Raw genomic sequence first — 27,999 nt, 5'->3', positions numbered from 1 at the left:
GGATGTCTGGAGGTCCAGATTCCTACAACAGGGAGGTTATACCCATTATTCTGCTTACCACGACATCCACACCAGAATAGACTACATGCTGATTCCCTCGGGCAGGCTGGGTGCGGTTAGAGATTGCAGGGTGCTACCCAGGACGCTGTCTGATCACTCTCCTGTACTCTTGGAACTGCTGACACCTAGCAGATCCATCCCCCCTTTCACGTGGCGGTTCCCGTCATACTCGCTGCTTGACCCGGTGTTTAGAGGGGAATTGGCGGAGGCCATTGATACTCTCTCCGAGACTAATATAGGTTCGGTGGAGAGCTTCCAGACTGTCTGGGAAACTTTTAAAGTATATATGCGGGGGGTAGCTATGTCAAAGCACTCAGGGATACCTAAATCCATCAGGAAGAGACTGTAGTGTGTTTATCTAGGTACCTATATTGATACTCCTATTTCTGACCCTTGTCCGGGTATTAATTCACTAATGTCCATACACCGGCACAGAAACCCGTTTTCAGATTAGGTCATAGCGCATGCTGTCACATTAAGCAAGCACTATCCCTTCAGCCCCCTAGAAAGCACACCGAGTTCTCAAAACAAATCAAACCTCCAACAGACCTGGGAAATCCCCCGCAGCTATTGTTTTGATTTTGCTCGAGAACTCCTGCAAAGAATGTAAGAACGACCAGTCCTTATGACATTCTTGCTGACGTCTTATGTCCATCCTTACGTCAAACACGGCACCTTTCAGGTATAAATATACCGACGCTGCCCTAAGCTAACACACGGTGGTGACGAGCTTGGAGCAGCGCTACTTGCCGGAGAGCCCAGCTGATGCAGAAAAGCCCACGGACGCTGCCCCTCCCTTTTGACGCGCTGAGAGAGACGCTGCCTTTTCTCCTGCCGAGAAATCCAGCCTCCGGCGTTTCCAGCCGCCCTCGCGGGTAACTGGGATATCGAGTCCTGTGACAGAGATACCAACCCTCCAGCCTTCTAAATCCCAGGTACTGAACTGACTAACCCCTTACAGAGAATTCTTGAGTCCGATTCTTGGCAAAACAAACTTAACTTAAACTGCTACTTACTTACTCCCTCCCAAGTATTAGGCTTAGGTCAGGTACACCGGGATAGGCGTAGTTAGAAGCACCAGTTGAGAACGATTAGTCAATGTATATATGTATGTATATCTTTTATCCATTTTAAGTATCATATGGCTAAGAAACCATATACATGCTTTTACAGTATTATTTTATAATTCTGTTTTTACTGTATGCACTTTACTTAACTATAAGTATTGCAATAATAGCGATTCATTTCTCTTGTATGGGAAAAGAGACTGATCAATAAATAAAATCTTTTTATTGAAGCACGCCCATCTCTTATTTCTCTACAAACTGGTGAAACTAAGAATGCACGTACTGACTGAGTAAAATAGTTGTCTTTTGTTTTCACACGACTCTAGAGATATACTCTTGATTAGGGGAGAGCAAAGTTGTCATGTTCTATGGTTGTCAGAAACTAAATCCCTTCTTGTCTATCCAGGGAGGTTAAACTCCTCCTTGCCTATTCGAGAAATTTTCTAGTGAACTCTGAGCTAGCTGGCACACATAACTTTAAGTCTAATATCGTCAGTAGAAGACCTAGTTAACCACAGTCCTACGTCTATACTATTGAAGATATTATTCCAATGCGCAGAGCCTATTGGGATAATAGGAACTACACTACATGGCGCCCAACGGTTTGGATAGGCGATAAATCTAACGCAAGACATTAGAGTAACTCAGTCGTGCTTTTTCACACAGACCCTTTTTTCCATAAAACTCCAAAGACGTCTGGAGTGGGTGAAAGGTTAAAATCCGCCAAACTTAGTAGGAGGAGACTCCTATGTATGGTTTTTGGTTTATTCAACGTTGAAGGATACAGTGTTCCAAAATATTGTGCATCTAATCTTTGTTTCCGTGGAAACCTGATCTGCAACAAAAAACCTTCTTGTCAGTAAAATGTCAGACAATGAAGAAGAAAGGGAGGCAGCTAGAATAGCAGCTCAACTCCTAGCGGATGACACAAGTCTCCTGCAAACTGACCCGGGTGCAATACTCATCCCGGTCAGCATAAGAAAAACTATAACTTCTATTTTGGGATAATCTCTCCAAGGGCTATGACATCCTTCTAGCTGAAAAAGACTGGCCACCAGAGTTTGTCAGGGAGTGCCCTCATGGCGAAGAAATGATTATGCCTGCCTTCTCAAATCATATTCCAATTCATAAAAAATATACACTTGCAAGAAAGTGGGCAGTAGCCCAGGCTCCTGCATTATATAAAAATCATGTGAGATGGGATGAGGACTCTCCTCCTCACAAAATCCAGTTAAAATCTCAACTGACTGCACAGAGGCAGTACCCAATTAGCAAGAAGCTAAAAAACAGGTCAGGGAGATCTTAGATCAACTTGAATACCAGGGGGTGATTGAAACATGCACCTCACAAATGAACAATCCTTTGTTTCCTGTCTCCAAACCAGATGATTCATATCGTCTAGTTTTGGACTACAGACACCTTAACTCATGCTGCAAAACATTTGCAGTACAAAACTCACACAGTGCAGCACTAATGAATAGCATAGTGCGCAAAAAATACAAAACAACATTAGACATCTCTAATGGATTCTTTTGTCAAAATATAGCACCTGAAAGCAGATATTTGACCGCTTTCTCAATAAATGCTCGCAGAAAAATTTCTGTCGTTTGCCCCAAGGGTTCAAGAACAGCCCAGGATTATTCTCAGCAAGAGTAACAGAGTTACTACAAATATATGATGATGAGACATTATCTTATGTCGACGACATCTATCTAACAGACGATGACTTGGATACTCACTTGAAAAGAGTGAACACCATAATACTTGGGTTCGCAGCAGAGGGTTACAAATTCAACTTCAAGAAGTCAAGAATTGCCCATCTGACTGTCCTATTTTTAGGATATGAATTATCAAGTGAAGGCAAAAGCCTGGCTAAAGATTTCCTAGAGAAATGTGCTGTAATCCAAGCACCTAGGACACTGAAAAACTTGCAATCAATTCTAGGTTTCCTGAATTTCGGAAGAACTTACATTATAAACTATGCAGAGAGGGTTAAACCTCTCTATGATCTAATAAAACCAGATTTTAAAAGAATCAATTGGACTCAAAAACACACAGAAATTTTGAGATCTTTACAAACAGACATGTTAGTTAAAACAAAACTGCAAACACGCGACAACACACGCAACCTTGTGATTCGAGTCATCCCAGGAAGATGCGGATTCACATACCTAACCTCAAATGAGGGAGAAAAGGTACCAATAGCATACAAAACACATCTGTACACAGATGCTGAAAAAACATTCAGCATTAAGGAAAACATTGTTCACGCGGTTCAAACAGCTGTAGCAAGAGAAAGATACCAAGCTGACGGCAGACAGATTACAGTCAGAACAGCAGAATCAGCCTTTGAGGCATTAACAACCCCATGTAATTTACCTACTATGGCACTAAATCCAAGATGGATACAATGGGAAGATTCTCTTGCTACAGACAGAGTGAAATACTATTTTGATCCAGAAATGACAAAATTAAAAAATCTAGAATATGAAAGAGAATATCCTCTGCCAATCGACATTCTGCCCATACGACAGTACGCCTGTGTGATACATACAGACGGACATGCTCAGCCCTCAGTTTGGGGAGAACAAGCTTATAACGCCACATGCGAGATTACAAAAGACGTGTGGCGCGGAGGTAAATTAAAACCTCTGTTTTCAAAAACACACTCAGTGGAAAATAATTCAGAACAACAAACTGAAATAATAGCATTAAAAATGGCGCTAGATAATGCGGATCTCGAATTCCCGACACTTATAGTGTGCGATTCCTATTACTGCGTCAAATCATAACATAACGACTTGCAAAAATGGGTTGAAAACGGGTACAAAGATGACACAGGTGCCACAATAAAGCAAAAAGTGCTTTGGGAACAAGTAGTTCTTTTGCAGAAAGAACTACCAAAGACTCACGTGATACATACACTGAGTCATCAGCGTGATGGCGTTCACGTTGCAGGGAATTCATTGGCTGAGACAGCCACAGCGGAAACAACTAAATCGGCTTCCGTAGCTACAAAAAAGCGTTCAGTAAAATACATTGACGGGGAAACAATGCTGGCGGTGAAAACGTCATCAAAAGGCGACTGCTCAGCGCTACCCCTCATGTATCCACTCAATTATACATACATAATCGATGCAAACTCCGTTCCTTTTGCTCGAATCCCTGGAGTGGGGGATAAAGTGATTCCAAACATGGACAGGAGAGGCTTGTTAATAGCAGACGCACATATGGGCGAGGGTCTTAGACACCTTACACTTAAGGATTCTCTAGAAGAATTACAATCAACATACTGGTGGCCAGGAATGAGCCTGCAACATCACATATTTGCAAAAAACTGCCCAAACTGCAGCAGAGATCGCAGTGGTGAACGAGACGGTGTATTGACATGGCGTTTCACCCAATAAGGATTAGGCTATCGACATAAAATACCCAGTATGAATAATGCGTCATATTAACATGTAGAGACTATTTTCACTTAAAATGTAGACCCCAGCTCTCGGCTGACGTCTGAACTGTTATACAAAGATTTGCGAGTCTATAATGGCATATACGCAATTGGCATGCTACATTCTGACCAGGGTCCTGCTTTTAGCTCTCGAGCTTATAAGACGGACATGGCCGGCATGGGCATAGCATTGCGGTACTCTTGTCACCTCCTTCCTGAGGGAAACGGGATGGTGTAAAGAAAAAACCAGGGTCATGTGCTGTGAAAGAGTATTGTTCCCGAATGATGCTCCAGACAGGGAGGGAAGGTTATGGCCCAGTTTAAAAATCTCTTCTATTAGAATTGATACTTTAAGCAGAATGAAGACTGTGCTCCTACAGACGCCAACCCAGTTGACGTCATCAAAAGAAACGTATGATCTCCAAGTTGCAAGGACAACGGCAGAGATTCATTCAATGTTATCAACAAATTGCCCCCTACACTTCGCAGAAATGCTGAACGAAATCTTAAATATTTCTGATACAAGTGGTATCGCAAGTGTATTTAAGACAGTTTTTGCAGGCGCTTTAACCCCATTCAAAGCGATCCTGGGTATTTTTCCAAATTTCGTCCATTCCATCTTTGGCGGACTTCCACTCCTGTTGGGACTCGTAGCAGGCATTTTATTCTTGCTACTATTGCATCGTTATGGCAAGCCATGTCACAGACAAGACTCCAGCAACAATGGAAGAAACGATCCTAGCTATCCGCTACCGGGACCGCATGACTAAAGTCCTTGGCTTAGCCCGGCTACGAGATCTGAATATGACCTGGTTTCTTTCATTCAGACCCATCTGGCAGAATTGTGTTATGCCTGTATTAAGATGCATGCTATGCGGCGAAGAATGCGTGTTGGACACCTGTCTTACAGTACAATCAGAAGTACCATTGGATGCAGATACTTTGTTGGGTCCAGTAAAGGCTCATGAATTGTGCTGTCCCCAGCGGCTACCTATCCTGATGACGGCATTCGTGGAGACTTCACCACTACGATTGAAGAGTAGTGAAGTACAAGATGAAAGCAGCATCAACCAGGTACGACCTTCTGTAAGCAGTTCTGATCGAACCATCATTGAAAGCAATCATGCGCATGACTGCATGGTAGCGACATTTTCAAACCTAGTCGAACTTTCACCAAAAGCTATAGACTGTTTTTTCGAGAGTCTGTCTGAAATGATGTTTTCACCAGAACAGAGAGAATGATTTTAAACAAACTTGCACACGGCGGTCCCTGAACTCTGAATTTGGCCTTCAGTCTTTTCTAAACAAAGTGACTGTGAACTATTTTTTCTCTTCTCCCCTGAATAGCGAAAACTTTTTTCCAATTCCAAAATATTTACCTTTTTGGCACTTATCTTCTGCTTAAAGTAAAACTATTCTTAAAGAACAGAACTTCTATTCTTAGAAATACTAGAGACATTACGTTACCTCAAACCTCTAGTTTATATGCAATTAATTGTGTTTATATGTGATGAGATGGTCTCGCAATTTTTTTTTCTGTATCAAGAGCCATTTCATGTGTAATTTCGCAAATCTTTCATGCTGATATAAAATATGCATCTCCCTTTTGAATGATTATACTGCTTGAATGCATACAGTACCTATACTCATTTCGTGCATTTTGCATACGCCATTTTTCAAAACAAAATTATTTTTGGGGTGGTTCGGTATACACATGCACTGTTAGTTATGTTTAATATTGCTTAGGTTAGTAAATATGTACATAAAATCGTGGAGTGGGTGTAGTGTGTTTATCTAGGTACCTATATTGATACTCCTATTTCTGACCCTTGTCCGGTTATTAATTCACTAATGTCCATACACCGGCACAGAAACCCGTTTTCAGATTAGGTCATAGCGCATGCTGTCACATTAAGCAAGCACTATCCCTTCAGCCCCCTAGAAAGCACACCGAGTTCTCAAAACAAATCAAACCTCCAACAGACCTGGGAAATCCCCCGCAGCTATTGTTTTGATTTCGCTCGAGAACTCCTGCAAAGAATGTAAGAACGACCAGTCCTTATGACATTCTTGCTGACGTCTTATGTCCATCCTTACGTCAAACACGGCACCTTTCAGGTATAAATATACTGACGCTGCCCTAAGCTAACACACGGTGGTGACGAGCTTGGAGCAGCGCTACTTGCCGGAGAGCCCAGCTGATGCAGAAAAGCCCACGGACGCTGCCCCTCCCTTTTGACGCGCTGAGAGAGACGCTGCCTTTTCTCCTGCCGAGAAATCCAGCCTCCGGCGTTTCCAGCCGCCCTCGCGGGTAACTGGGATATCGAGTCCTGTGACAGAGATACCAACCCTCCAGCCTTCTAAATCCCAGGTACTGAACTGACTAACCCCTTACAGAGAATTCTTGAGTCCGATTCTTGGCAAAACAAACTTAACTTAAACTGCTACTTACTTACTCCCTCCCAAGTATTAGGCTTAGGTCAGGTACACCGGGGTAGGCGTAGTTAGAAGCACCAGTTGAGAACGATTAGTCAATGTATATATGTATGTATATCTTTTATCCATTTTAAGTATCATATGGCTAAGAAACCATATACATGCTTTTACAGTATTATTTTATAATTCTGTTTTTACTGTATGCACTTTACTTAACTATAAGTATTGCAATAATAGCGATTCATTTCTCTTGTATGGGAAAAGAGACTGATCAATAAATAATATTGAAGCACGCCCATCTCTTATTTCTCTACAAACTGGTGAAACTAAGAATGCACGTACTGACTGAGTAAAATAGTTGTCTTTTGTTTTCACACGACTCTAGAGATATACTCTTGATTAGGGGAGAGCAAAGTTGTCATGTTCTATGGTTGTCAGAAACTAAATCCCTTCTTGTCTATCCAGGGAGGTTAAACTCCCCCTTGCCTATTCGAGAAAGTTTCTAGTGAACTCTGAGCTAGCTGGCACACATAACTTTAAGTCTAATATCGTCAGTAGAAGACCTAGTTAACCACAGTCCTACGTCTATACTATTGAAGATATTATTCTAATGCGCAGAGCCTATTGGGATAATAGGAACTACACTACAAGACTGACTGACTTGGAGGAGCAGCGGGGGGAGCTGGAGAGGAAACAGAGAGAACAAGCAGACGGACCAGAGTTGGCTGACATCAATAGGTTACTGGCTGAATACCACGAGGAAGCGGACAGGGAAGTGAAGCACATGGGGAAGTACGCTACGGCCAGGATCTATGGAGAGCGAGACCGCCCTGGTGCCTTGCTAGCCAGGATTATTGGAGGGCCTAGAAAACGACACTCTGGTATAGAAATTCAATCACCAAATGGCGACCTCCTGTAAAGGATACACGACGATTCTGCAGGAGCGTCAGGAATCCGAAGTATAATCCACAGCCTTCCCCTGCTGCCTACTACTCTATCAAGCACTAGAGCACAGGAGGCTAGCCAGGGGAAAACAGGGAAACAAAACAAGGAAAGGTTGGGGTAACAACTGGGTGTTGAGGGTCTTCAGTCTGGTCGTTTCAACCTTCGTGTGGACTTGGTAATCAGGAGAGACTGTAATGCAAAGAGTTATATTCTTCAATCTGGAGAGGACAATCACATTCTTAAGTTTCGTACATAACCTCACATACCTAGATGTTTGTACATTGTTGTCCCTGAATGCATATGTGAAAACCTCTGGAAAGGAATATAACTGGAGCTGTAGTGAAGAAGACAATAACCTCATAAATTCACGTACCCAATGTATACTTGTCGTAGTAAGAGACAAACAATATATCGTGCTCACTCTGTTCTATTGTCTTTAACAGCCTCGAAGCACACCCCACAGGATATCCTAATATACGCATTTGATAGTCAATATTCTTGATGGTGAGAACAACATCTATAATGGTCAAAACAAGGAGTCAGAGTCAATACAGTAACACTTATAACAACACTAAATGCAGCGCAGAAATGCGCTGTTACCGTATTTCTGGAACATGAATCTGCATCCCACTCCTCACTGGTCCACGCAATAGTTCAAGTCCAAAATGAGGTGAATAAACACCAGTACTACGAACCCCAAGGAATATGGTGAAATCAGGGAAAAGGAGAAGACCTAACTAACTAAATAGAGAGCACCGGAAAACCACCCAGCCACCAGCGGAGCAATACCCGGCTGGTAGCGGAGCAACCCGGTGAGGCAAGACAAAGTGAGGGAGAATGTGTGCCCGGCCCGTCAGCGGAGTAAAACCCGGCTGACAGGCGGAGCGTAACACCAAGGAGGACAAAAACAGAGGGAGGATGCCCGGCTCTTCAGCGGAGCCAAGCCCGGCTGAAAAGCGGAGCTGAAATGAGGCAAAGGATATGGCAAGGGAATCTCGCCGGATGGCGGAGTAAAACCCGGCCGCCGGGCGAGATGAGAGAATACTGCAATGCAGTCTAACTGCGGAGAGACACAGAACGTGTCAAATGTACACAAGCGCGGTGGGGTGGCGATGTGTAAAGGAGAGCACCGGCCGGGAAAGGCTCAGGATGAACCAAACAGAGCCGAGGACTCTCACTGCGGGACAAACACCAAAACGAAGAGAAACCGGAAGTCAGGCACAGGAAGTCAGGCACCGGAACGGACCCAACGGAGCTAGACGCAAGAACGTGAAGCGTCGCTCCATGGGTTAAGGGCACCTAAGTAGTGCATGTTTAAAGGGCCAGCGCACTAGGAGGGGGCTTGGGGCATGACAGTACACTCCCCCCACAACAACCCCCAACCGGTTTTGGCTTGTCAGGGTATCTTTTATAGAAAGCCCTTAACAGTCTGGGTGCATGGACGTTAGACAGGGGTTCCCATGTACGTTCTTCCACACCGTACCCCTTCCAGTGAATCAGATACTGAACCGTACCCCTAACTCTACGGGAATCTAGGATTGATTCAACTTCATATTCCTCCGAGTCCTGCAGAGTTAACGGAGTAGGTTTTGCTGGCAGAGTAGTCCCTGGTTCAACCGGCTTTAGTAGGGAAACATGAAAAACCGGATGAATCCTGAATGAAGGCGGAAGCAGCAATCGTATGGCAACAGGATTGATTATTTTTTCCACCTTATAGGGACCTATGTATTTGGGATTGAACTTGCGTGGACCCCCGAGAGTAATGTATTTAGTGGAAAGCCAAACCTCATCTCCTGGTGTGTATATGGGTTCTAATCTTCTGTGTAGGTTTGCCCCTTCTGTGTATCTCACCTTGGCCATCTCAAGACTCTCCAATGCCTTCCTCTGTATTTCATGTAATTCTTCTACTCTATCTGCAGCAGCAGGGGTTGGACAATCTAAGGAACCACCAGAGGGCAACAATTTAGGATGATAGCCATACAGGCAAAAGAACGGAGAGATCTTAATAGAGGAATGCGTGCTGTTATTATATGAGATTTCTGCCAACCAAACCAACTCATCCCAATCCACTGGAGACTGCAACACCTGATTCCTTATGTATTGCTCAAAACACTGATTGACTCTCTCCGTCTGTCCATCTGACTGTGGATGGTGACTTGAGGACAGACGGACGTCTATTTGAAGCAAAGAGCACAGACTCTTCCAGAACCTTGACACAAATTGTGCTCCTCTGTCGGAAACTAATGCAGATGGGAAACCATGAAGCCGCACTATGTGTTGCATGTATATGGCGGCTAATTCCACTGCTGTGGGAAGACGTTGTAACGGTACAAAATGAGCCATCTTGGTGTACATATCCACCACCACCAGTAGCGTAGTGTTCTTTGCCTTGGTGAGCGGTAGTTCCACTATAAAATCAAGGGACACCGTATGCCAGGGACCGGGAGGGGGAGGTAATGGCATGAGAAGGCCTACAGGGTTGAGACGAGAAACCTTAGTCTGTGTACACACATAGCAGGTCTTCACAAAGTTTTCTATATCTGCCAACATGGAAGGCCACCAATAGCGCTCACGCACAGTACTAATGGTCTTCTTAATCCCTGGATGGCCCGCTATGGGATGTGCATGATACCACTGCATAACCTGGTTTTGGAGGTTCTTTGTCGGTATAACCACTCCCCCTTGTACGCACACTAGGTCTCCCTTCTTGGTCGTGTCTTGTGAACCCACTAGAGCCTGCATGTCTGCTGACGCTTGACTACACTTAACTTGTACCAAAAACTCCTCCTCTGACCTAGTTCCTCCTACAATATTCATTCTAGGGATAATCGGTGTAGGCTCAATGGGATCTGTAGGTGTATCAAAACCCAACCTTGAAAGGGCATCTGCCTTCCCATTACGTTTGCCTGGTCTGTACTGTACAGTGAAGTCGAACTCACTGAAGAACTGAGCCCAACGCAGTTGTCTCATGGAAAGTGCTTTCGCTGTCTTCAGATATTGGAGATTGCGATGATCGGTGTAGACTACCGCAGGGTGTCTTGCACCTAGGAGATACTGCCGCCACTCTTCGAATGCCTTCTTGATGGCCAGGAGTTCCTTGTCCCCGACCGCATAATTGTATTCCGCAGGGGAGAGTTTATGCGAGTAATAGGCCACTGGATGATACTCACCGGACACCGCATCTGCCTGAGATAGAACACCTCCCACTGCCACTTGCGAGGCGTCTACCTCCACCACAAAGGGCAGAGCAGGGTCGGGATGAAGCAGCACCGGGGCACTAGTGAATGCATTCTTAAGCATCTGGAAGGATCGCTCTGCCTCACCGGACCAGACAAAAGGAACCCCCTTTTTTAACAAAGATGTTATGGGTGATACCAAGTCCGAGAAATTGCGAATGAATCTCCTATAGAAATTGGCCAGACCTATAAAACTCTGGACTTCTTTAACCGTCCGCAGAGCCGGCCATGCCAGTACAGCCTCTACCTTGGAGGGATCCATGCGCAGTCCACCAGGGGAAACTATATATCCTAGGAACGGGACTTCCTGAGTATGAAAAGTACATTTTTCCAACTTGCAGTACAACTGATTATTAAGTAACCGTTCTAACACGTTACGGACATGTTGTTGGTGCGTCTCCAAGTTAGAGGAAAAGATCAGCAGGTCATCAATGTAGGCAATGACGTAGTCATCGAGAATGTCTTTCAAGACTTCATTTATGAAGAATTGAAACGCCGCTGGGGCATTACAGAGCCCAAAGGGCATCACAAGGTACTCGAAGAGACCATACTTAGTGCAGAACGCAGTCTTCCACTCGTCTCCCTCCCTGACTCGTACCAGATGATAAGCGCCCCGCAAGTCCAATTTGGTGAAATATTGGGCATTGCGTATTCTGTCAAGGAGGGAGGCTATGAGAGGAAGAGGGTATCGATTTTTTATGGTCACTTCATTAAGCTTCCTGTAATCGATGCAACACCGCAGGCCCCCTTCCCTTTTAGGAATGAAAAACAAGGAAGAAGAGGCCGGGGATCGCGAAGGTCTGATAAATCCTTTCTCAAGCATAGAGTCAAGATATTCCCGTAAATACACGTTCTCCTTCTCAGTGAGTGCATACACTCTACTACATGGTATCCTGGCTCCTGCCTCTAGATCAATACGGCAATCGTAGACACGATGCGGCGGAAGACCCTCCGCTTCCTGTACATCGAAGACTGCTTGTAATTCATGGTAACAGGATGGTAGAACAGGATAGTCTTCCTGTTCCTCCTTGGCTGTGTGTACCTCTCTATGAGAAACTCCTACAACAGGCCCCAGCACCACCGGAGGAAAGGTTATAGTGGATGTTACCCAATTGATGACAGGATTGTGTGACCTTAACCATGGGATACCCAGAAGCACAGGGAACTGTGGGGAACAAATTAAATCAAACATTATATCCTCATGATGATCAGGAGCTATAACCAAGTGCATCGAGTTGGTGTGATGAGTAACTGGACCGGAAAGAAGGGGACTGCCATCGATGGTAGTGACATTACTGGCAATCTCCTTCTTAGTGTCGGTTATCATATTCTCTCTAGCCCATTCCCTGTCCATATAGTTACCAGAAGCCCCAGAGTCAACCATTATCAATACGTGTAGACCAAGAGTGCCTTGTGTGAGATATGCAGGTATATACAGATGGTTAGTAGGAGCGTACGTATAGTCGGAAGAAGAGACTGTTAGTCCAGACCTACCTGAGTTCCTCGTCTCACAAGAACTCAGGCTGACTAGTTTCCCGACACCTTGGACTGAGCGGGTTTGACTGGGCATTCCCTTAGGAAATGACCCGCTTTCCCACAATACAGACATAACCGTAGAGTTCGTCTCCTCTGTCTTTCCTCGGAAGTCAGAGGACCTCGGACTATGCCTATCTGCATGGGTTCGCTGTCTTCCGTGGCTTTTTCAGGGGCAGGTTTTTTATCCTTCGGAGCAACATACCGATACTCATGCTTCCCTTTTTCTTTCTTTCGTTCATGCAAACGATGATCTATTCTCACTACCAAATCTGTGAGAGCACTACAAGAGGTAGGAAGGTCGACTATCTGGGACAAGGCATCTTTCAGTTCTTCTCGCAACCCCCTGTAGAACATGGTGCTGCGTTTTTCTTCCGGCCAATCGGACTCAATCACCAATCGGCGGAACTTAGTAATATAGGTCACCAGATCCTGAGTACCCTGTTTTAGTTCTAATAATTCAGTATCGGCAGAATGCGTATACATGTGTCTATCGAAGAGCTTACGGAATTCTCGACGAAAAGCTGCATAATTATGTAACAGGGGGTCATCTCTGTCTACTAAGGGTATAGCCCAATCAGCGGCAGAACCACTGAGATAAGAAATTACAAAGGCTACTTTGGCCTGATCAGAGGGAAAACATTGAGCCTTGCAGGAGAAATGAAGTTGGCATTGACTGAGGAAAGCCGCGCAGCGCGCTGTTTCTCCTGAAAAACGCTCAGGGGGTGCTAGAGGTATTGAATGGGGAGTAGTCACTTGCACTACCGATGGCCCCCCTCCTGTGGCATTAGAAGTCTGTTGTCTCTGCAGGGAGTCCATTCTGGCCATCAATGTCTGAGTCTCAACCTGCAGATTACCCAACATACCTGCCACATCCGCCAGCGTGACCGCTTCGAGATCCATGACGCTCGGGCAGAACTAACCACTTGGGCTTCACGTTCTGTAAAGGATACACGACGATTCTGCAGGAGCGTCAGGAATCCGAAGTATAATCCACAGCCTTCCCCTGCTGCCTACTACTCTATCAAGCACTAGAGCACAGGAGGCTAGCCAGGGGAAAACAGGGAAACAAAACAAGGAAAGGTTGGGGTAACAACTGGGTGTTGAGGGTCTTCAGTCTGGTCGTTTCAACCTTCGTGTGGACTTGGTAATCAGGAGAGACTGTAATGCAAAGAGTTATATTCTTCAATCTGGAGAGGACAATCACATTCTTAAGTTTCGTACATAACCTCACATACCTAGATGTTTGTACATTGTTGTCCCTGAATGCATATGTGAAAACCTCTGGAAAGGAATATAACTGGAGCTGTAGTGAAGAAGACAATAACCTCATAAATTCACGTACCCAATGTATACTTGTCGTAGTAAGAGACAAACAATATATCGTGCTCACTCTGTTCTATTGTCTTTAACAGCCTCGAAGCACACCCCACAGGATATCCTAATATACGCATTTGATAGTCAATATTCTTGATGGTGAGAACAACATCTATAATGGTCAAAACAAGGAGTCAGAGTCAATACAGTAACACTTATAACAACACTAAATGCAGCGCAGAAATGCGCTGTTACCGTATTTCTGGAACATGAATCTGCATCCCACTCCTCACTGGTCCACGCAATAGTTCAAGTCCAAAATGAGGTGAATAAACACCAGTACTACGAACCCCAAGGAATATGGTGAAATCAGGGAAAAGGAGAAGACCTAACTAACTAAATAGAGAGCACCGGAAAACCACCCAGCCACCAGCGGAGCAATACCCGGCTGGTAGCGGAGCAACCCGGTGAGGCAAGACAAAGTGAGGGAGAATGTGTGCCCGGCCCGTCAGCGGAGTAAAACCCGGCTGACAAGCGGAGCGTAACACCAAGGAGGACAAAAACAGAGGGAGGATGCCCGGCTCTTCAGCGGAGCCAAGCCCGGCTGAAAAGCGGAGCTGAAATGAGGCAAAGGATATGGCAAGGGAATCTCGCCGGATGGCGGAGTAAAACCCGGCCGCCGGGCGAGATGAGAGAATACTGCAATGCAGTCTAACTGCGGAGAGACACAGAACGTGTCAAATGTACACAAGCGCGGTGGGGTGGCGATGTGTAAAGGAGAGCACCGGCCGGGAAAGGCTCAGGATGAACCAAACAGAGCCGAGGACTCTCACTGCGGGACAAACACCAAAACGAAGAGAAACCGGAAGTCAGGCACAGGAAGTCAGGCACCGGAACGGACCCAACGGAGCTAGACGCAAGAACGTGAAGCGTCGCTCCATGGGTTAAGGGCACCTAAGTAGTGCATGTTTAAAGGGCCAGCGCACTAGGAGGGGGCTTGGGGCATGACACCTCCTCTCTGATCCCGTTGAAGTAGCGGGTGCTTTTAAAGATTACTACTCTGACCTATATACGTCTCGGGGTGGAAATCTTGATGATGATATAGAGGACTACCTCGGCCATATAGATATCCCTATGCTGTCGAACTCTGATAGAGAATTCCTCATGCAGCCGATTGATAGAGAGGAGATCTCGGATGCCCTGACTGCGATGAAATCGGGTAGCGCCCCTGGTGCAGACGGCCTTACAGCCGCCTTCTATAAAGCCTTCATGGACCAGCTTATCCCACACCTGTCGGCCCTTTTTGGTGACATCTGCGTGGAGGGCAGTATGCCAGATTCCATGAGGGAAGCTCTCCTGATTGCGATACTGAAGCCGGGAAAGCCCAGGGAGCATTGCAGCTCGTACCGGCCCCTCTCCTTACTAAATGTTGACACAAAGCTGTTTGCCAAGGTTTTAGCTACTCGACTGGCCCTACTTGCACCTTCCATGGTTGCTCCTGAACAGGCGGGGTTTATCCCGAGCAGAAACCTGACGTACAATATTCGGACTGCACTGGGGGTGCTTCAACATGTTCGGCAAGATAGGAAGGCGCTTGCGGTCTTCCTAGACATGGAGAAGGCCTTCGACTCTGTTGAATGGTCATTCATGGGCAAGGTCCTGACTAAGATGGGCCTGGGACAACCTTTCATGCAAATGATAGGAGCACTGTACGCCCGTCCAAGAGCTAGACTCCGACTAAATGATTTTGTAACTGACTCATTTCCTATTACAAGGGGATGCCCACTTTCGCCGCTGTTGTATGCCCTGGTAGCGGAACCATTAGCCTGCGCCCTGCGGGAATATCATGGTGCTAGGGGTGTGAGTTTTCCCACCTATCAGATAGTGGTATCTATGTATGCGGACGATATCTTGCTTTATGTCCGTGACCCTGACAATAACCTGTCGCCTGTCCTAAGGGAGGTTGTCCGAGACGGTGCCCTATCTGGCCTAAAAGTCAACTGGTCCAAGTCACTAGCATTCCCCTTGACCCCAAGTACACAACTAACCGCCATGGAATACCCACTTCAATGGACGGAATCGGGATATACCGCACGTTAAACTGGAAACCTTATTCGCCAAGCCCCTCACACTCCCTCATACGATTTTTGAATCCACGGACCGTAGGACTGGCATACTTGACTCAGTGACTTCTACTAATCATGCATGGTCCAGACTCTTACACATCCAGGCTGGTGCGCTACTATATTCCCCCATTATGCCTATTGACTGGGCACGGTGGTTGCCCCCTCTCCATGAGAAGGGGGTTGTGGCTTCCATGCTGGACCTCAACATCGGGACAGCAGGAGATCTATTTATTGAGGGAACAGCTAAGACTTGGGACCAAGTGACCACAGACTTGCTATCTCCTACTCCGCTACTGAAATTTCAGTTCTACAGAGTCAGACATGCGCTCTCTGAGCTTCTAGGAGGTGACATCGCGGAGCCTCCCGAGGTGCGGGAGCTCACGCACGTACTCAAAGCTTCCTCTCCCCAGAAACTACAGTCTCACCTGTATTCACTATCGCAAGCGCATAGGGAACACACATATATTAAATCGCGGCTGGCATGGCAGTCGGATTTGCACGTGGCAATAGACGACGACATGTGGAAGTATTGTTGCACTGCCACCAAGACGCTCTCATTGAACGGCCGGCATCGGCTTATACATTTCAAATTTATAAATAGAATTTACTATACACCTGCCAGATTTCATAGATACAGCCTGAGGGCCACAGCAGAATATGATAGATGCCATACCCCTGATGCGGGGTTCCTCCATCTAGCTTGGCTGTGCCCTGGAGTGTGCGCTTTCTGGATTAAGATCTTCATTGAAATAAGCGCAGCTGTAGACTTGGACATACCTCCAGACCCGGGGATGGCCCTGTTGGGATACACGAAGCCACTGCCAGTGTCTATACGACGGCTGGTGGGCATGGGACTGTTAATATTACGTAAAGTGATTGCGTGTTCCTGGATGAGGGGTCCTGTTCCAACCCCTACACGATGGGCACGTGAAATGGTATACTGCTGTACGCAATCTGAAATCTATTGTAAACTTCTTCCCCCCACAAGTAGGCCCAAAAACTACTGGGGACTCTACCAAACGTATCTATCACGCCGAATAGAAGAGACTGCGACTACTGAAGCGGTCTAGCGGTTGTACTGGGTGCTGACCCTGGGTTGCTTTATACCTTCTGGCCCTCACTTATGGACGCTGGGTGAGACAGTAAAAAAGTTACTTTTTTGTTGCGGAAGAATTGAATCCAGACTGCCATAAATAAATCCAAATGTGTAAAAATCCCAAAATAATCCAGCGGCAACATAGCCATAGACTTGAATCCATTAAAAACCCAAAAAGAAACGCTCCAGAAAAACCTGAAAAATAAAGGAACTGCAAAATAATTATTAGTTTACTAGAAACTAATACAAAGTTCCTTTAAAAAAAGGCATACTTCTCCCAACGGCTACTTCCAAGCAACAAAAACCTGAAGAAAAAACAACACAATCCCTCCCAAACAAATACACAATAAAATCATTAAAAAACACACATAAACATACTAATAACACCATTCTCTAAACATATTTAAACATATAGAACATACCTTAACACCTACCTATCAACGCACTGACCGCATTTCCCATATGCAAAAGTACTAACTAAACCGCACCAAAAACACAAAATACAAACATTGCATACACTATAGACTACCTAACTACCTTCACCCTATACCTAAATTAAGCCTAAAAGTAATTAAATTAAACTTACCTTAACCGATGGGATGCAACTTCCAACTGCAAGCTTCTCCCCTCAGAAAGGACCTAAACAACCCAGGTAGCCTACAAAATACAACTTAGTTTAGAAAATGACTACCAAAATGAAATAATAAGAATACTTTTTTACATTAAACTCAATGTACATTAGAAATGTAATACAAAAAATGTTTACAAAATACTAATTAATATTACTTATGTACAAAATGTTTTTTCTTTACTGTGTACATTTTTTAAATTATAATAGTAAATATTAAAAAATATGTATTTATTATTATACATTAAAATAAAATACGTCAACTCACCAATGTGATAAAAAATAGTACTGCTTGCTAAAAATGTGAAAAAATGCATTAATGTTAAGAAATATTTTTCTTTTTCAAAATGCATTCTTACCTTCATAATTTTATTTGTATTTACAATGTAAATAATATTATAAAAAATATAAACAAGTTATACAATGAAAAACTTTTTAAAAAAATGCATGTTATTAAAAATGTACACTATGGGGCCGATTCCGGTTCGGTAAACTAATCTGTACAACCAAATCGAATCTGTAGCCCTTTCCGTTCGACTCGTCCAATTACCGTCCGAATCCCGTAGTACGATTCGTAGGAAAAATATACGACCGAATCGTTGCGAACCGTATGAATAGCAAGGGAAAATCCGTACAACACGGACCCTCAAAGTGAACCGTACGAATCGTAAACATGCTGTACGACCAGACAAGTATGATCCAGACCGGGAAATCAGAATGTGATTTGTACGGAAAACGTCGTGATGAGCGAGCCACACAATCAAATACGAGACGAACCCACACAGAATGACACGCACGTGAACCCCATAAAACAGCACAAGGAGGATGAAAACGACTCGTACCGCGGAGAATGCCGCCTACGACCGAGTCGGACACACAAATAAACAGAAGCAAATACAACTAAACAAGCCGTACTGAACCACACGGACACTGTAAAACAGCACAAGGAGGGTGAAAACGACTTGCACTAAACCACAAAACACGTCTCCAGTGTACAAACCATGGAAATGAATGTGCTGGGCAGATACAAACAGGCAAACAGAGGGGCTTACTCAGAACCACCCCTTATAACACACCCACCAAAAATTCAAGCTAAGCCCCACCCATAAATGGACCAATAAAAAGGGCCCACACACACAAACCATGACCTTTTGCAACAGACTCAATTTGCAACAGACACTGCCAACACACCACCAACTGCACACATCCACCTTCACACATACCCCCATTCACATTCAGACCCACACACCCACATCCATACACACCATCACCCCACACCATGTCCACACAGAAGAATCCAAAGTTCACAAAGGAGGAGATGGAGACCCTTGTCAACGAAGTCATCAGAGTCGAGCCACAGGTGTTTGGCACATTGGTCAGACGGACCAGCATAGCTGAGAAAACCTGCCTGTGGGAGAGGATAGTCAATAGGGTGTATGCTGTTGCACCCACCAGACGCACAAGGAAAGAGTGCCAGGAAAGGTGGTACGATCTGCGGAGGATGATCAAGCGCAAAATGGATGAAGACTACGCACAGAGCCAGCACACTGGAGGTGGCGGTCCCCGCAGACCAGTACAGTACCAGCCCTGGGAGGAGAAGGTGATAGCCCTGCTTCCACCGGTGGGAGTACATGGAATTGAAGGAGTAGTAGAGCCTGGTGAGTACACAAACAACTCATGTAACATGGGGGTAATGGCATCCACATTCCAAGTACAAAAAATGCCCGCACCAACCCCCCAGCGCCCACCGCCCGGAACTGCAGCCCAAAACAACGCTAATGCCACTAACATGTGTTTTCCCCATTGAGAAAGCAAGGCCATGCTATGTCCCATGCTACAGGAAGTACAGACCCTAGAATGGACGTCCGGAATGCTGGGAGGGTGGGTGTCACAAAATGCATTGTGGGACTCCATATCAGACCCAATTGCCCTCATCCCATATGGCCCAGGTTCACACCTATGCACCATGCTCAATGCACAGGGAGTGGGAAAGTACTGACAAGATAGCTGACACTGGGCCCTGGTGTAGGCAGCACAAGACCCTCTTGTGACCAGTGCAAACACAAACACCAGGACAACAAGGTCTGATATCTAGGACAGGAACTTACACCCACTGTCATGGCAGCATGGTCCATGGGGGGACAGCTACATCACGAGGGAGGCCCAGTGCCAACTCAGACTCCAACTACCAGCACGGCCTGTTACACACACCCCTTACACAAACATACCCTCCTGGGACAGGCAATGGAGTGCCCCACTGTCACAATGGCCATGTAACACAACAAGACCAATACAGATCTGCTGAAGCATCCAAGCCAAAAATCCACGGCGCAGATTTACAAGCCCCTTGCGCCTCTTTTACATCGCCGTTGCGTCACTTTTGTGACGTAGCGGCGGCACAAAAGTGGCGCCATGGTGCAGGGTATTTACAAGGTGACGCATCTGGGAGATGCGTCACGTTGTAAAGCCCTGCGCCAGAAGTAAGTGTTCCCGCGCAGGGGGGGGGGGGGGCGTTCCAGTGCAGGAACGCCTCCTAAAAGTGGCTGAGTGAAAACTACAAGATTTCACTCAGTCACTTTGAAGCCCATGCTGCGTCAAAACCCTGCGCCTGCTTGAAGCAGGCATAAGGATTGACGCAGCATTGTGCAGATAGGGCCCCCCAGAGCATTGCTGGAACTGCGTCGCGCTTGCGATGCAACTCCAGGAATGCACCACTTTTACGGCACAGATGCGTAACGCATCTGTGCCGTTTTTTCCCCATGGTGCGCCGGCGCATCCATGCTGGTGGAGCTGTGGCGCACAATAACTGACGCATACCTGCTGATATGCAGGGATGCGCCAGTTATTGTAAATATGCCCCCACATGTCAATGACTCAGGAGCACGTATCAATCTGACCCCACAACATACCAATCCACAAGTGAACATTGAAGACAATGCAAAGCACAGACAACTACCTGGTGAACCAGTGCCAACTACAATGTGTATGAAACATTGATGTTGCATGAAATGGCATTAAAATTGTCTGTCTCTCACACCCACAGGGCAACGTGCAGAATCAACCCCCAACAATGGGGGAGATGATCACAGTCCCAGACTCCGCCGGACCCTGATCCCACCGTCAACGACACCTCTCACCACTCCACGGATGACCCCAACCACCCTGGCCCCTCTGCTGTCCAACCCCCTGCAGCACCTGGATCCAGAACATCTGTGCAAACCACCACCACCATTCCTGCCACATCCCAGCAGACATCTAGGAGCCCTGCCCGCAGTGAACAACTGAGCCAGTCTGACGATAAGGGACAAGGTCCGCCGGGCAACCAGGAGGTGGCAGACAACACCACCACTGCCATCCCTCAGGGGTCCCGTCATCCCGATGTGCCCACAACGGCAGGCCAGGCTCGTGTGGGCAGAGGTGGTGGGAGTGGCGGCAGGCGGAGGCAAGAACCTGACCAACCAGCTGCAGGGCCCGGTATGTCAGAACTATGCAACATCCTGGAGGCATACCGGAGGGACACCAGGGAGACCAGCCAGGTAGTGGTGACCCTCACAAACATCCAAAACCTGCAGGCCCAGTAACACGCCAGTCAACAACAACACCAAGGACGGATGGAGGCAAGACTGGCTGAGCTCCTGGCAGTGCAAAGGGATATGAGCAACTCACCCCGTCGGATCGCAGACTACATGGAGCACCCTACCTGTGTCACCAGGCAACACACTTCTAGGCGAAGACTGCCACCAGGCACAGGGAGGGAGGAGGAGGATGAATCATCCGACGGAGCATCCCATGCATCATCAAAGCCTGCATATGAGGGTCCACCAAGGAAGGTGGGTCGTCCAAGGAAAAAACCCTGAGAGGCAGCGGGCCATGCATATCTCCCAGGTCACCTGGTCTGGCACCTGGAATGTGTGTGCAACAGCATCACTTCATTGACTGTCATACTCTGCCACATGGACTTGCTGGTTGCAGTCTGAACAATGATGCCAAGCACTGTGGTCTGGACTCTGGTGACTCCAACTGCAAAGCATCACATCTCCCTCTGTGAACTTTGGATTCTCTGGATTATTGTACAGCACCTATCACCTACTCACGAATCACGAATCACGCACCTGACAGAGAAATAAAGAAAACAATCACAAGGTAAATTGATGTTGCAGTCATTTAGCATGAGTCAACAACATACATGTGGGGATATGTCAAAGTATGCCTGAGTGTGGAACAAACTCAAGCCATCCATACACTGGGATCTGAGTCCGTTCGAGGACACACATAGGTCACAATGTATCTTCAAATTCATACATGGAGCGCAATACTCACCTGTGATGGTCTCAAGCTGCTGAGGGGGGAGGGTGCAATACTGCTTGGACAGACAGGTTTGGAAGAGTACCATGAAGGCGTAGAGGTCATGGGTCATGTGGAGGTGCCCGGGGAGGGAGTCCCAGGTCTGTTTGGTGAGGTGGGAGAACTATCTCCTGCATGCAGTTGTTCTGTGGATGTGATGAATGGTGGCCAGGGTAAGGTTGGCTGGACAGAGTTGGGGCAACTGGGTGTTGGATGAGAGACGTGCAAGGTCGTTTTTGGGTCTGGGGTTGTGGACTGCCTCCTGAGTGTGGGTGAGGAGTCTGAAGGTGATTCGAGCATGAGTCTGTTGTGTTACGTGGGTCATGCAAGGACCAGAGGGTCTTGCACTGTGCACGTTGCAGGCGCTGACGGGCGCTGACGGTCCAGCCTTTGGCACGGTGTTGGAGCAACAGTGGCACAGACAAGCTGCTGCCTGCATTAAGAATGGGTGGAGGGAGGGAGGAGCATCTGGGAGTCGTGTGAGTTGCAGAATCAGGGCACTCGGTGTAGAATGCCATTGAGAGGTTGAGGGGGGTGAGGGTGGTGGTCTCACCATTGTTGAGCAGGGTCCAAGATGTTGGTGGTGGTGGCAATGAGGGCGGTTGCAGTGGTGTGATTATTGTGGAAGATGGACTGGTGCGGGCTGCCTGGAGGTGTTTGCTTGGATGAAGTTGGTCAGTTGTTTGTTGACTGTCTTCTTGATGACATTTGCCGGGTAGTGATGCAGGGTGATGTTCCAGGAGATCCTGTGGTACTGCCTTCCGTTGTTTAAGAAGGGCCTGGGTCTCTACATGCCTCCAGCTCACATGGAATGTGGCGTACTCAAAGGAGACATTCATGACGTGCCGGATGTGGGCTTTAAGGATGGGGTATGCTGTGATTGAGATGTTGTGTGGGAAGGGTCCTGATGGAGAGCGTGTACATGAGCCGGGTGGTGTCTTTGCTGCTGACGGGAGTCCAGAACCTGGGGGGGGTATGTCCCACGGATTATAGCGATGTCTGCCTCTATGTGCCGAGGCTGTCATGTATGTCCACAAGCTTGCAGTGGTATAATGTTGCGAGGGATTCGCTTGGCCTTGCAAAGGTGGGATGTCTTTTGGATGGAGAGCTGGGGTTAGATAGTTCACTCACGATGCCGATTAGCTCCTTGATATCGTGTTTGTTGGTGCCTAGGCCCTATCTGAAGGATGTCCTCTTGTCCGTGCTGATGATATGGTGATGTCTATGTGCGGCGGTTTCCAGGGCTGAAAGGTTACCGATGGTTGTTTGTGTCCGGCTAGATCTGTATGAGTCCAGTAGGTCTGCCTTGTCCCAGGTGGCTTAACTGTTGTTGTGCTTCACAGGAAAGTCCGTCAATGTGGCAAGATTGTTGGATCAGTCGCTGATCCAGTGTGTGAGGTTGCAGGGTGTGGCGGTGGTGTTGGTTGGAGTGTCCTGGGCGAGGGTGCCACACAGCTCGTTTGTGGTGAGTTAGATCAAGCATCTTCGGGGGATCTGTAGTGGGGTGTGGGGCAGTGTGTTGCTTGTCGGAGAAGTGGATGCAAATGTTGATGTACCAATGAAGGATGGTGGTGTGGTTGTCCTCCAGCCAGAAGTTGCTGTCCCCCAGCCGCATGTAGTATGTGGAGGTGAGTGCGTGCTGATGTAGTTGTTGATGGCTTCGCGGAATTGTGGATGTAGGCCTGGAGATCTGTAGATGAGTGTTAGTCTGAGGGTGGTCAGGGGGTTGGTGTGAAACCTGAAGTGCAGGTGCTTGACAATGCTGAGTGTGTCCTTGGTGTTGTTTGTGACTCTGAGGGTGTACTTGTGAATGAATTGGAAATCATCCACCTGGATTGTTGGTGTGGTCCCTGCGGGTGATCTTGTATCCGTCTGTAATGGCAATGTTGAAGTTGTGTGCTGAGGATGCGTTCAACCAGCTTACTGTAATGAAGGCGATGTGTGGGGCTGTTGTGTTGAGGAGGTAACAGAGTCCAATGGCGCGCTGGTGGACGGAGCGGGTGTGGAGTAGGAGGCACATGACCTGGTTGTTCTGACATGGTCTGGTAGGCGGGGCAGTGCGGTGTAGGCAGTTGGAGTTGCATACCCAGCATGCGAAGCTATCGTGTGTGCGCTTAGGGGTTGCCTGATAGCCGGTGGTTGATTGTCCGGTGTTCATTGCTTGGAGGGTGGTTGTAGCATGAGTCTGTTGTGTTACGTGGGTCATGCAAGGACCAGAAGGTCTTGCACTGTGCACGTTGCAGGCGCTTAAGGGCGCTGACGGTCCTGCCTTTGGCACGGCGTTGGAGCAACAGTGGCACAGACAAGCTGCTGCCTGTATTAAGAATGGGTGGAGGGAGGGAGGAGCATCTGGGATGCATGGGATGATTCGCAATGTGACCTATTGATTTTGTGCTCATGTGTCAGATGTATACAGGTGACTGATGCATTTCTGTTTCTTCTCCCACAGCATCATCACCCGAAACTGGAGGAGACAGCTGCACGGACCAGGAGGAGGGACCCAGCCACAGTGCCACCAGCGTGGAGAGTCAGAGGGAGCCAGTGGCACAGAGGGTGAGGGAAGTCAGTCAGCGGACCTGTCGGGAGGCGACGCTTCTTCCTACGCCAATGGGTCCGAATCTGATTCCCATGAGGAGGCGGAAGTTGCAGCAACACCTGGTAACAGCACTGAGTCTGTCCCTGCCTCCTCCAGCACCATCTCCACCCTCCCAGTTGCTCCCGTCCCTTCTGTCCGTGCAGCCCCCCATGTCTCCTTCAGCCTGGCACCGCAGCCCCTGCCCCTGTCACCCCTGCTGCCCTCGGTGCGGAGTCAGTTGACCTACTCCATCAGTTACAGGTTGGTCAGACATCGATGCTGAATGTCCTCCATGTCTACACTCAACTCCTGACGCAGTTGGTGTCTTTCATGAAGGGCATGTCATCAACGATGTCTGACCAACGTCGGATTATGCAGTGCATGGACTCATCACTGATGGCAGCAGTTTCCCTCCTGCAGCAGTCCGTCCCCCCACCTCCTTCGGACCCATCCACTCTCCCCTCTCCCATACCTGTCCCATGCACATGCAGGATGACATGGTCACGCACCCCAACAGACACAGGCAGCACACCCCCACATAAGGTGAAGCGCACACCTCCTGGCACGCACACTCAGGGGGCTGCAGGCACACCCACAGGGGCTGGGGTTAAACATCATACACGCAGCCAGAGTCGCAGTCCGCACTCCTCACAACCCTCTCCCTCCACTACAATAGTGTCCTCAGGTGCAGGGGTTGGGCTGGACGAACTGGCTGCAGTGTGCAGCGCCGACTATATCACCACCTTCGGCGCAGCCCCACCCATTGAGGTGGATACGTCCACCCCTGCACCCACCACACCTACCCTTCCCACTCCTGTCCCTGCGGTGCCTGGTCCTGCCCCCGATGGTGCCCCCCCAGGCAAGGTAGGGGTAGACGGGCTACCCAACCCCCCCCATTGGCCTAATTTGAGCATGGACTCTTTTTCACGCACTTATAATTTCTGTGCTGAATAAAACCTTTTTTTTTTACTTTAAACACTTTTGCATTGCAGGTACTTGATATTGCAGATGAGGGTCCTGGAGTTGGTGTCATGGTATTATATGTGGGTAATGAATGATGTTTGTTGTTGATGGTCCTGATGTTGACTCTGGTATCTGTGTGTCATAACAGTGTCTCTGCAATTCCTCATATGTTGTGTGTGTTCATTTAGGTTTGAGACATTGTCCCATGGAGTGTTCCTGCTCTGTGGCACCTGACATCTTCACTGCAAACAGTTGCACAACTGTTGTGCTGACATGTGTGCACATTTCCTTTGTTGGTGACGTTTCCCTTCAACAATGGCCATGCCTGCTCACAGATGTCTACTGCTCATTCGCTGGACACTGCAGGCCCGACCTGCACACACCAATGTGAAGGTAATATGCAGGGCCAGATCGATGTGTACCCTTCCGTTGGTGCGGTACGCAGGGGTTGCTGGACACGCCCCCAGGTAACCGGACATTGGTGGTGATGTATTGTATACAGATTATGGGGTGGGACTTTGGTATGGGTGATGTTTCCCGCCCCTCACTCCCCAGCCCCTGGTTGTTGTTCTCGCACCAGGTCCTAGGCGTACAGGACTGGGATGACATGGACGATGGGGTTGATGGTGTGTGTGCGCCTCGTATCACTATTGTGATGGAGTTATACGTGAGCATGTGTAATGCACCGTACCCCAGCATTCATGGCGTGGGTGCACCTCGTATCACTATTGTGATGGAGCCATACGTGAGCATGTGTAACGCACCGTACCCCGGCATTCATGGCATGTGTGCACCTCGTATCACTATGGTGATGGAGCCATACGCGAGCGTGTGTAATGCACCGTACACCGGCATTCATGGCATGTGTGCGCCTCGTATCACTATTGTAATGGAGCCATACGCGAGCGTGTGTAACACACCGTACCCCGGCATTCATGGCGTGTGTGCACCTCGAATCACTATTGTAATGAAGCCATACGCGAGCGTGTGTAACGCACCGTACCCCGTCATTCATGGCGTTTGTGCGCCTCGTATCACTATTGTGATGTAGCCATATGCGAGCGTGTGTAACGCACCGTACCCCGGCATTCATGGAGTGTGTGCCCCTCGTATCACTATTGTTATGGAGCCATATGCGAGCGTGTTTAACGCACCGTACCCTGGCATTCATGGCGTATGTGGGCCTCGTATCAATATTGTGATGGAGCCATACGTGAGCGTGTGTAACGCACCGTAACCCGGCATTCATGGCGTGTGTACGCCTCGTATCACTATTGTGATGGAGCCATAAACGAGAGTGTGTAATGCACCGTACACCGTCATTCATGGCGTGTGTGCGCCTCATATTACTATTTCAATGGTGCTATACGCGAGCATGTGAAACGCACCGTAACAGTACACTTCTGTTGTTGCGGTACGCAGGTGTTTCTGCACACGCCCGCCAAGAAACAGGACATTGGTGTGGATGTATGTCATCCAGATTATGGGTTTGGACTTTGGTATGGGTGATGTTTACCACCCCCAATCGCCCCTGGTTGTTGTTCTCACCGTATGCGCCGTCGTCGGTTTCTGTGCACCAGGTCGTTGCGTACAGGACTGGGATGACACAGGCAATGGGGTTCATGGCATGTACGTCGTGTACCGGGGATATGGTTCGGGTCGGACTCTGCTTTTCTGGATGTTTTGAGCTCCCGTAGAAAAAGAGTCGTACGGAGTGTCACAGAGACGAATCGTACCTACTGGGCCGGAAACTGCTGCTTTATTACATACGGACGTCGCGTACTGCGTGTCCTGGATACAATTTGCACGTATTTTTTTGTTGTACGGTTTTTAGTACAATTCATACAGAGATCTGCTTTGGATCCGAATCATACTTCATCTTACGTACGGGGACGTTTACGGGTACGATTCGTACAGGAAATATGCTCCATACGGCTATTTGTAAAGGGATTTTACCGAATCGGAATCGGCCCCCATATGTAATTATGTGATGCGTATTTGCAATGTAAATAAATATTCTATAACTGTACAACTATGTACTAAAAAGTTTTTTAAAAACCAGTGGACAACTACATCTTTTATTTATTAAAATGTACATATTTACCAAGTTCTCCATTATAAAAAACATAAAAATGTTTCATGCTGACTATACTTAAATATTATATGTTTTTGTTTAAATATGTACAAAATATGCAATGTATCCAAAAATAAAAAATGTATTATTA

At 47.4% G+C, this 27,999-nt stretch overlaps 1 long non-coding RNA gene across 2 annotated transcripts in view; it reads right to left on the bottom strand.

Moving 5' to 3' along the window:
- The window catches only part of LOC144782676 (uncharacterized), a 155,401-nt gene that overhangs the window by 72,668 nt on the left and 54,734 nt on the right, over positions 1–27,999 (bottom strand). For both annotated transcript variants that reach the window (XR_013601203.1, XR_013601202.1), the window contains exon 2: positions 17,851–17,921. This is a non-coding gene — a long non-coding RNA (uncharacterized LOC144782676). The remainder of the gene's footprint in view (positions 1–17,850; positions 17,922–27,999) is intronic.

The sequence above is a fragment of the Lissotriton helveticus genome, chromosome 9, assembly GCF_964261635.1.
Source record: "Lissotriton helveticus chromosome 9, aLisHel1.1, whole genome shotgun sequence".
Classification (NCBI taxonomy): Eukaryota; Metazoa; Chordata; class Amphibia; order Caudata; family Salamandridae; genus Lissotriton; species Lissotriton helveticus.
The sequence above is the reverse complement of the archived record's forward strand: the minus strand, read 5'-3'. Positions and strand labels throughout refer to the sequence as shown.